Source organism: Miniopterus schreibersii (assembly GCF_964146895.1).
Source record: "Miniopterus schreibersii genome assembly, chromosome: 11".
NCBI classification, from domain to species: Eukaryota; Metazoa; Chordata; class Mammalia; order Chiroptera; family Miniopteridae; genus Miniopterus; species Miniopterus schreibersii.
In genome coordinates this window covers 3,846,860-3,854,629 of record NC_138111.1, presented here as the reverse complement: position 1 = coordinate 3,854,629, position 7,770 = coordinate 3,846,860, and the positions used below count along the sequence as shown (strand labels likewise).

The following is a 7,770-nucleotide window of genomic DNA, read 5'->3' as shown; positions in this document are numbered from 1 at the left end:
CATCAGCAAAAATCGTTATTGATTGATTCCTGGAACTTGGAAGACCAGGGCGAAGCTGGTCTCAGGGACCCTGGAAACTTGGGAGAGAGCACCTTACATTTCTCTTTCCATCTCTGTCTCTGTCTCCATCTCTCTGTGTCTTTTCCTTTTGGCTGGACTTCTCACGGAGCTTGATGTAGAAGAGAGAGGGACAGGGTCACAGCTTTCTCACCCCAGTGTAGTGACCCAGGAGGAGAGACAAAATCTGTCTTTAGCATCCATATAGAAACGCCCAGGGAAGGACCCTAACTGGCCCAGCTCAGGTCACATGCCCAACTGTAGGCTAATCACTTTGGCTAAACGATGGGGAATCTCAGATATCAGTTGGGCCCAGTCCAGGTCCCTGGGGCCTGAGGGTGGTACTACGGTTGTCCCCAGGATGGGGCAGGGGAGACGCTGCAGACAAATGTAATGGATGTGCGTCCCATGCATGAGTCAGCACCGCCTGCCTACAAGGTGGGCAAGCCCCTGGCACAGGGCAGGCTCCAGGGTGGTACGTGTAAGGTAGTGGTCTGATTAACATCTATTTAGCAAGGGGCAAAAATCAACCCCTGAGAAGAGGAAAATGACTGGGCAGCCCAGACTAGGCAGTGGCTGGAGATGGGGGCAGGGCTGCCTCTGCCTGCCCTTTCCAGACTCTTCTCAGGAGCCCCTGGTAGTCCATGTGGAGAGAACAGTCACCACCTTCTTCCAGACGCCGTATGAACAGTAGCCATGTGACTGTGCCCCCTAGAGGGCCAGGAACGGATGAGTGTCGTTGCTCCCTTCCCGGGAGGAAAGCATCTCAGCAGGATGAGGGCACCAGGCCCAGGACAGTTGGGGGTGGAGAAGGAGCTCCTGGGTCAGAGCTCGGGAACAGTGCCGTCCCCCGACCCCACCCCTTCGCCTGAACTCTCCCCATCACCGGTGGTCTCAGGAATCTCTGAATGTACCTGAGTCCCCGCTCTGGTGTGAATGCAAAGGCAAGATGGCTTGTGGCCTGGAGGGAGTGGGAGGACCCCGACCCTCCCCCTCCTCCCCTAACCTTTCCATCTCTGGACCCCAAGCTGACTCTGCTTCGGTGGCTGCACAGAAGTTAGCCTTTGCTGAACTGACGCCTGGGAGTGACAGAGGCCAACTGTGAGCACAGCCAACACAGTAACAAAGCTAACATTTACTGGACGGGGCTCTACGCTAGTTATAACTTAATATCTTATTGAACCCACCCCAAATCTCCCTTAGGTAGGCATGATTTTTACCTCTACGCTGTGCGTGAGGAAACAGGCTCGCTCACTTAGTGTGATGGTAGGAACCTGCATTCAGACTCCGGTCTGTTTCGACCAAGAACTCTTGGTTTCCCCCAACTGCCTCCGTGACCATGCGCGAGCAGCGGTGCATCCCCAGCTCAGTGCTCATTTCCCCGTGAGCCGGCAGGGGCCCCAGGAGGGCTGGGGGTGAGTGGGTAGGAGCAGAAACACAGCCTGGGCTCTGCTCACGTGGGCTATGGGCCCAGAGAAGGTGCCTTTTTCTAATTTTCACAGACGCCATACAGGCTAGCAGCAGCCCTGCTCTGGGCCATGCTGGTCCTCTGCATTCTGACAAAACCCACCAGGCTGGCCACTCACACACCAGGCCCCTCAAGTCATGCTCTGCCTCGCGTTGTGACCCAGCTGGTTCCCACGACAAAACCTGTCTTTCCCATAACTCACCCAGCATCTTCCTGCCTCCAGGCTCTTGCTTCTCTGGTTCTCCTGGCCTGGAATGCATTTTTCTCCCCAATAACCTTCTCCCATTTCATTTTAATAAAACCCAGCTCTCTTGCCTTTATTTACTTATTTTAAAAGATGTTTTTATTGATTTTTTTTTTTTTAGAGAGAGGGGAAGGGAGAAAGAGAGAGAAACATTAGTCGGCTGCCTCCTGCACGCCCCCTCCTGGGGATGGAGCCCACAAACCAGGCAGGTACCCTGACTGGGATTTGAACCAGTGACCTTTTGGTGCGGGAAGGGGGGGAATGATGCTCAACTGAGCCACACCGGCCAGGGCTTTTCTGCCTTTAAAACCCAGCGGGTTGGGGCGACCAGAGTGGCTCAATTGGCTGGAGTGCCGTCCTGTACACTGAAAGGTTGCCGGTTGGGCACATGCCTGGGTTTCGGATTTGATCCCCAGCTGGAGTGCGTATGGAGGGCAACCGATTGCTGTTTCCCTCTCGCATCGATGCTCCCCGCGCCCCCCTCCTCTCTCTGAGCACGTCCTCTGGGGTGAAGATTAAAAAAACAACAAGCCCGGCCAGATGCCCGCTCCTTCAAAGAGCCTTTTAGACGCCACAGTTAGACTTCATCTCCCTGCCTGGCGCCTCCCACACCGCTTTGCATCAGTCACGCACTTGTGTCCTGTCTCAACGATACAGACATCTGAGGAGCATCTGAGGAGCATCGACTGTCTCCGCAAGGTGCTGGGAGGACCGCTCTCCTACCTTATCTCCCTGAACCTGCGCCAGGGTCACCTTCTCTCCCCAGGGGGAAAACTGAGGCTCAGAGGACTTCCAGACTCCTCCAGGGGCACACGGCTGGGAAGCGGCACAGCAGGAACTCAGTGAAGGGGTTCTCATTTTTTTCTTTTAAGTTAGTTTTTGGGTTTTTTTTTGTTTTTTAAATATATCTTTATTGATTTCAAAGAGAGGAAAGGAGAGAGAGACAGACAGAAACATCAATGATGAGAGAGTCATTGGGGATCGAGCCTGCAACCCGGGCATGTGCCCTGACCGGGAATCGAACCCCGATCGCCTGGATCCTAGGTCGATGCTCAACCGCTGAGCCACACCAGGCCAGGCAAGGGGTTCTTATTAAAAAAAAAAAAAAAAAAAGTTACTTATTTATTCCAGGGAGAGGAAGGGAGAGGGAGAGGAACATCAATGATGGGAGAGCAGCGTTGACGGGCTGCCTCCTGCACGCCCCCTGCTGGGGACCGAGGCCTCACCCCGCCCTTAGGCGGGGCCAGGAACCCCAGGGCGACCCCACCTGGGCCACGGGGAGGTCCCTGCTCAGTCACTGTGCGGTTCTCATTTTAAAGCCACCTGCTCTGGGAAGCATTTTTTTTATTTAATATTTTTATTGCATTCAGGGAGAGGAAGGGAGGAGAGAGTCATGGACGACCTGCCTCCCGCGCACCCCCTCCGGGCATCTAGTCCGCAGCCGGGGCCGAGCCCGACGGGGACCCACCGGGGACCCTCCTCCTGGGTCCTGGTCGGTGCTCACCCCGAGCCACGCCGGCGGGGCTGCGCAGCGTTTTTTTTTCCCGTTGAGACTTGGCTTCCCCACGATGGTCCTCAACGGGGCTCAAGTAAACTCATACGAATCTTCTTACAACAATAAATCCATCCACCGAGCCGCCCGCTCGGATCAGGCGGTTCCCACAGACGTCGCGGACCAGGCCCGGGCTTTCGCAGACGCTCCGCACGGCGCGGTGCCCGGGCGCAGGGAGCCGCCGCTCGGCCCGGGCTGCCCTCCGCCCACGCGGGCCCCGGGGCTCCGCGGCCCGGTGGCACCGGGCCTGCCGGGGAGCAGCGGCCCGCGGACGGCGGCCGGGCCCCCGCCACACCCAGCCCCACCGGCTTGTTTACGCCTCTGCCGCGGCCCCTCCCGCCGGGCCGGGCCGGCCACGTGACCGGGGCCCCGCCCCCCGCGCTCTCGCGAGGCTCCTCCCGCCGCGCCGGCTCTTCTTTTTGCCTCCTTGGGAGTCACAAGACCTCTCAGCGGCCTCCCGTCGGGATCCTTCCGCCTGGCCCCGCCCCCTCCTCCGCCTGATACACTCTCCTCGGTCCTTTCACGGCCGGTTCGCATCCTCCGTGACGAGCAGGGCGGCCTCTTGCGTCCAGCGTGGCTGCGACCGCGGTCATTTGTCATTAGGAGCGAAGGAGAGGCGAGACCCCCGCCCCCGCCGCCGGGGACTCTTTTTTCGTGAAGGAGGCTTCCGCGGGCCGGGGACGTTTCACGACAGGGGGAGGTGCTGTACGTCCAAGATGGCGGCGCCCTGTAGTCTGGAGGGACTGTGAGGTAAACAGCTGAGGGGGAGGAGACGGTGGGTGAGTATGGGGGTGTCGCCCCCTCCTTTTCACGGGGCCTTCTCGGGGCTGCCCTGGCGCCATGACCCCAGTCGGGGAGGCCCCGGGCGGGCGGGGGCAAGGGGCTCGCTTGCCGGGGAGGAGACCCCGGGGAGGGGGATTCGGAAAGCTTCCCTCTCCCTCTTATTCCGCGCGGTCTCCGGTGGGGCCGCGCCGGGCCGGCGGGTCCCTGGGATGGGGAGGCGGGCCTGGCCGGCCCCTCGCCCGTCCCGGGCGTCCGGGAGGACGGACGGATGCGCGCCCGGGCCGCGGCGCCTAGGGCAGGGGGGTAGGTGGGCCCCCTCGCCGGACCCTCACTTGGTGGGGTGACAGGTTCCCGGCGGGGTGCGGAGGGCGGCGGAGAGACCCCCGTCGGTCGGCGGGGAAGGGCCACGCGGCGGGGCTGGTCCCGGGGCGCGAGGAGAGGGGGCCGGGGTCGGGGCGGAATGAATGGAGGCTGCTGTGGGCGCCGAGGGCTCGCCCGGGCGCGGGGTCTCCGCCGGAGCCGGCAGGACCGGGGCGCCCCGCTCCCGGAGGGCTTGTGGGTGTTTGACGACGGTGGAAGACAGTTACCTCCAGTCAGCAGAGGTGATGCCTGAGAGACAGCTATTTGCGGAGCGGCTCCTGGCCGCTCATTCATTCATTTGAGGAACCGGAGGGTGGAGGGCTTGCAGCCCGAGAGCTGCTGGAACCCAGGCTCTCCCTTTGTGTTTCCCGGTGAAGAGTTTTGCTTGGTGTGTTTTGGACGGGGGGTGGGGGGGTGTCTCGGAAGGGGGTGCGGTCCTAGTCCCAGCAGCTGGCGTTCGCGGAGTCCTCGCTGGGGAAGGGCTGCGCCCCGTCCTCGGCTCAGCGACGGCGACGCCTGCGCCCCTCGGACGCAGAAACTGAGGCCCAGCGAGGTGCGGGGAACCCGCCTGAGGCCGCCTCGGGCAGTGTCCGAGCCGGGACCGGAACCGGGGTCGGACCCGTCCCCAGGCTGCGGCCCGTCGTTATTTATACCCGCACGGCTCGGCCCGGCCCGGCCCGGCCGTTTAGTTATTCGATCAGAGCTGGCCCGTCACCCTAGTGAAGCGATTTGCAGGAATCTGTTGGCCCGGGCCTGTGCTCCAAAGCCCTCGTGCGTGTGTGTGTGCCCGTGTGCGTGCATGTGTGTGTGCTTGTGTGTGTGTGTGTGTGTGGGCATGCGTGTGTGCATTCATGAGCGTGTGTGCCTTCGTGTGCGTGTGCGTGTGTGTGCATGCGCGCACGTGTGCGTGTGCATTCGTGTGCATGTGTGCTTGTGCATGCGTGTGCGTGCGGGCATGCGTGCGTGCGTGCCCGTGTGCGTGGGCATGCGTGTGTGCACTCGTGTGTGCATGCACGCGCGCGTGTGTGGGCGTGTGCGTGTGTGGGGTGCATGCGTGTGCGTGTGTGTGTACTTCTGAAGGGAGTGCCTTGCTCCTGCGCCTTGGCTTCTGCTTCAGAGGCGGTGCTGTGCAGCTCAACATGCGGATCTAGACTGGAAAGTACTTGATATCTTTACAACACTGGTGAGCTGACTGCAGAAGTCCTTGCTGGTGTTTTTTGTTTTGTTTGTTTTTTTAATAGAAAGCATAGGGATAGCACTTGACTTTACATAGAGTGTGCCGTAAAAACACTAAATAATAATAACACTCTCCTGAGACACTGTGATTTATAATTTTGGGGTCAATGGGGACTCACCCATATTCAAACTGGCTGGCAAAGTGGAGCTGTACGTTTCCAGAAGCATGACAAAGCGGGATCTTCTGGGAGCCTCCATTTACGGAGCAACCACCTGTGATTCTTAGGCTGAACATTCCTGTGTAGACCTGGGGTATGCCAATGTGAAAACTGATTTAGGGTTGTGCAGGGAAAGGTGCCTGTAACAGTCGCGCATCCTTAAGAACCCGCAGCATTCTTTGCTGTTGCCCTGGGGAGCTGCAGAATCTCCTTTTTAACCACCTGGTATAAACTTAAGGGGTATTTATAGAAGACGTAAATGGAAAATATCCTCTTAACTAAAGTTAATATCTTACCCAAAACACACTTACATCACGTGCCTGGAAGGGTGGTGATGTAATAAACTTTCTTTGCTTCATGCATTTCCTGGTGTCATAAAGACTTGGTATGTTTCTAAATTCCCAGTTAGATTTCCAGCTGGCTCCAGGCCCTCTCACTTGCTTGTGTTAAATTGGAGGGTGTCAGATCCTTTGACTCAGTGATACTCTTCCTCACTGGATTAAGAGCAAAGACCTCCAATACTGCAACTGTTGTGGTGTAATGTGATTCCTTCTGTGCATGCCTGGCTTCATTTGAGATGAAACCGAACAGTCTTACTAGGACTAATCACATATATACCTGTCTGTGTGATGTTTACAGAATAGTAAAATTGCTGGAAACAAGATCTCTAACAGTGTTCATCAGAACCTCCGTCACAGATGTCAGGCCCCGTAGTAGGTAGACCTGCACAGTCAGTCTTTGAGGACACCCTGGATGTATATTTTGGGAGAAGTCAAAGGTGGTCCTGATGTGCACCAGAGGTTGAAGATCAGTGCCTTAAAGTTTCAGTTGGCTGGCTGGCATGGCTCAGTGGTTGAGTGTCAGCCTATGAACCTAGAAGTCACTGGTTCGATTCCCAGTCAGGGCACATGCCTGGGTTGCAGGCTCGATCCCCAGTGGGGGGCCTGTAGGAGGCAGCCGATCAAAGACTCTCATTATTGATGTTTCTCTGTCTCTCTTCCTCTCCCTTCCTCTCTCTGAAGTCAGTAAAAACATTTTTTTAAAAAAGTTTCAATTGGGCTATTTTTCTTTTAAATTACTATTTATTGCAGAGGCATTTTTAAAAATAGCTTCTAACCTCTGGTGTGTGTAGTGGGGTGAATTTTGGGCTCTCAATTACAGCTGACTTGATCTTATACCTCTGTCTTTTTCCCAAGTTTGGTAGGGTACAGGCATGTTCCTTCTCTGGGTTCCAGGGCCATAGTGTACTGAAATGAGCTTCTCCTGGAATTAATTGGACATTCTTGGATGCAGATGAGCCAAATACAGTAATATAGCAACCATTTCAAGCTTTATAAAAGTCAAATAGCTCTCTGAGCCTGTTTCTTCATATGTGAAATAAGAGAGTTGGATTGTAAATTAGAGTATTCCTAAGTCTAAATTTCTGTGATTTAAGATCCTCCTGGGGCTTCAGTTAAACATTCTGACTAAATTGATTGAATCAAAATGTTAATGGGTTTATAATATATCAGCAAATTGGTGACTTTTAAAAGCATGACCTGTTTATCTTTTCCTTTGTATCACATTATTTTTAAAAGGTAATTTCCTTTAAGTTTCTCATACGATAAATCTCTTTGAGAGATTATTTTAATTTTTATTAGTTTTGTCTGTCATTTAAGTAGCTGCAATCATGAAAGAAAAGTGTACTCAGCATTCAAACCTGTAGTTTTTTGCTTTAAATATTCATATAATTAATATGTACTCAAACACTGTTCTTTCCTTCAGTGTTTAATATAATTTAGTTTGCATGAAATACTCATCCCCCCTCCCCCCAATTTAGGTGGGTCTGAAAGAGGTCTATCATCAGGAATTTTCTGGTTTACTTTTAAGCCTGTAGTTACTAGATATTAGTAATTTAATGTCTAATGTCTCT

The 7,770-nt window shown here is 55.2% G+C and overlaps 1 protein-coding gene across 4 annotated transcripts in view; it reads left to right on the top strand.

Moving 5' to 3' along the window:
- The first annotated feature begins 4,003 nt into the window (after nucleotides 1–4,003).
- TSC1 (TSC complex subunit 1) overlaps nucleotides 4,004–7,770 on the top strand; it is a 46,592-nt gene continuing 42,825 nt past the window's right edge. For 3 of the 4 annotated variants that reach the window (XM_081151474.1, XM_081151472.1, XM_081151475.1), the window contains exon 1: nucleotides 4,014–4,100. The gene's annotated coding sequence lies outside the window, so the exon portion shown is untranslated. Of the gene's footprint in view, nucleotides 4,101–7,770 lie in introns of all 4 variants that reach the window. The other variant, XM_081151473.1, reaches the window with a different exon arrangement.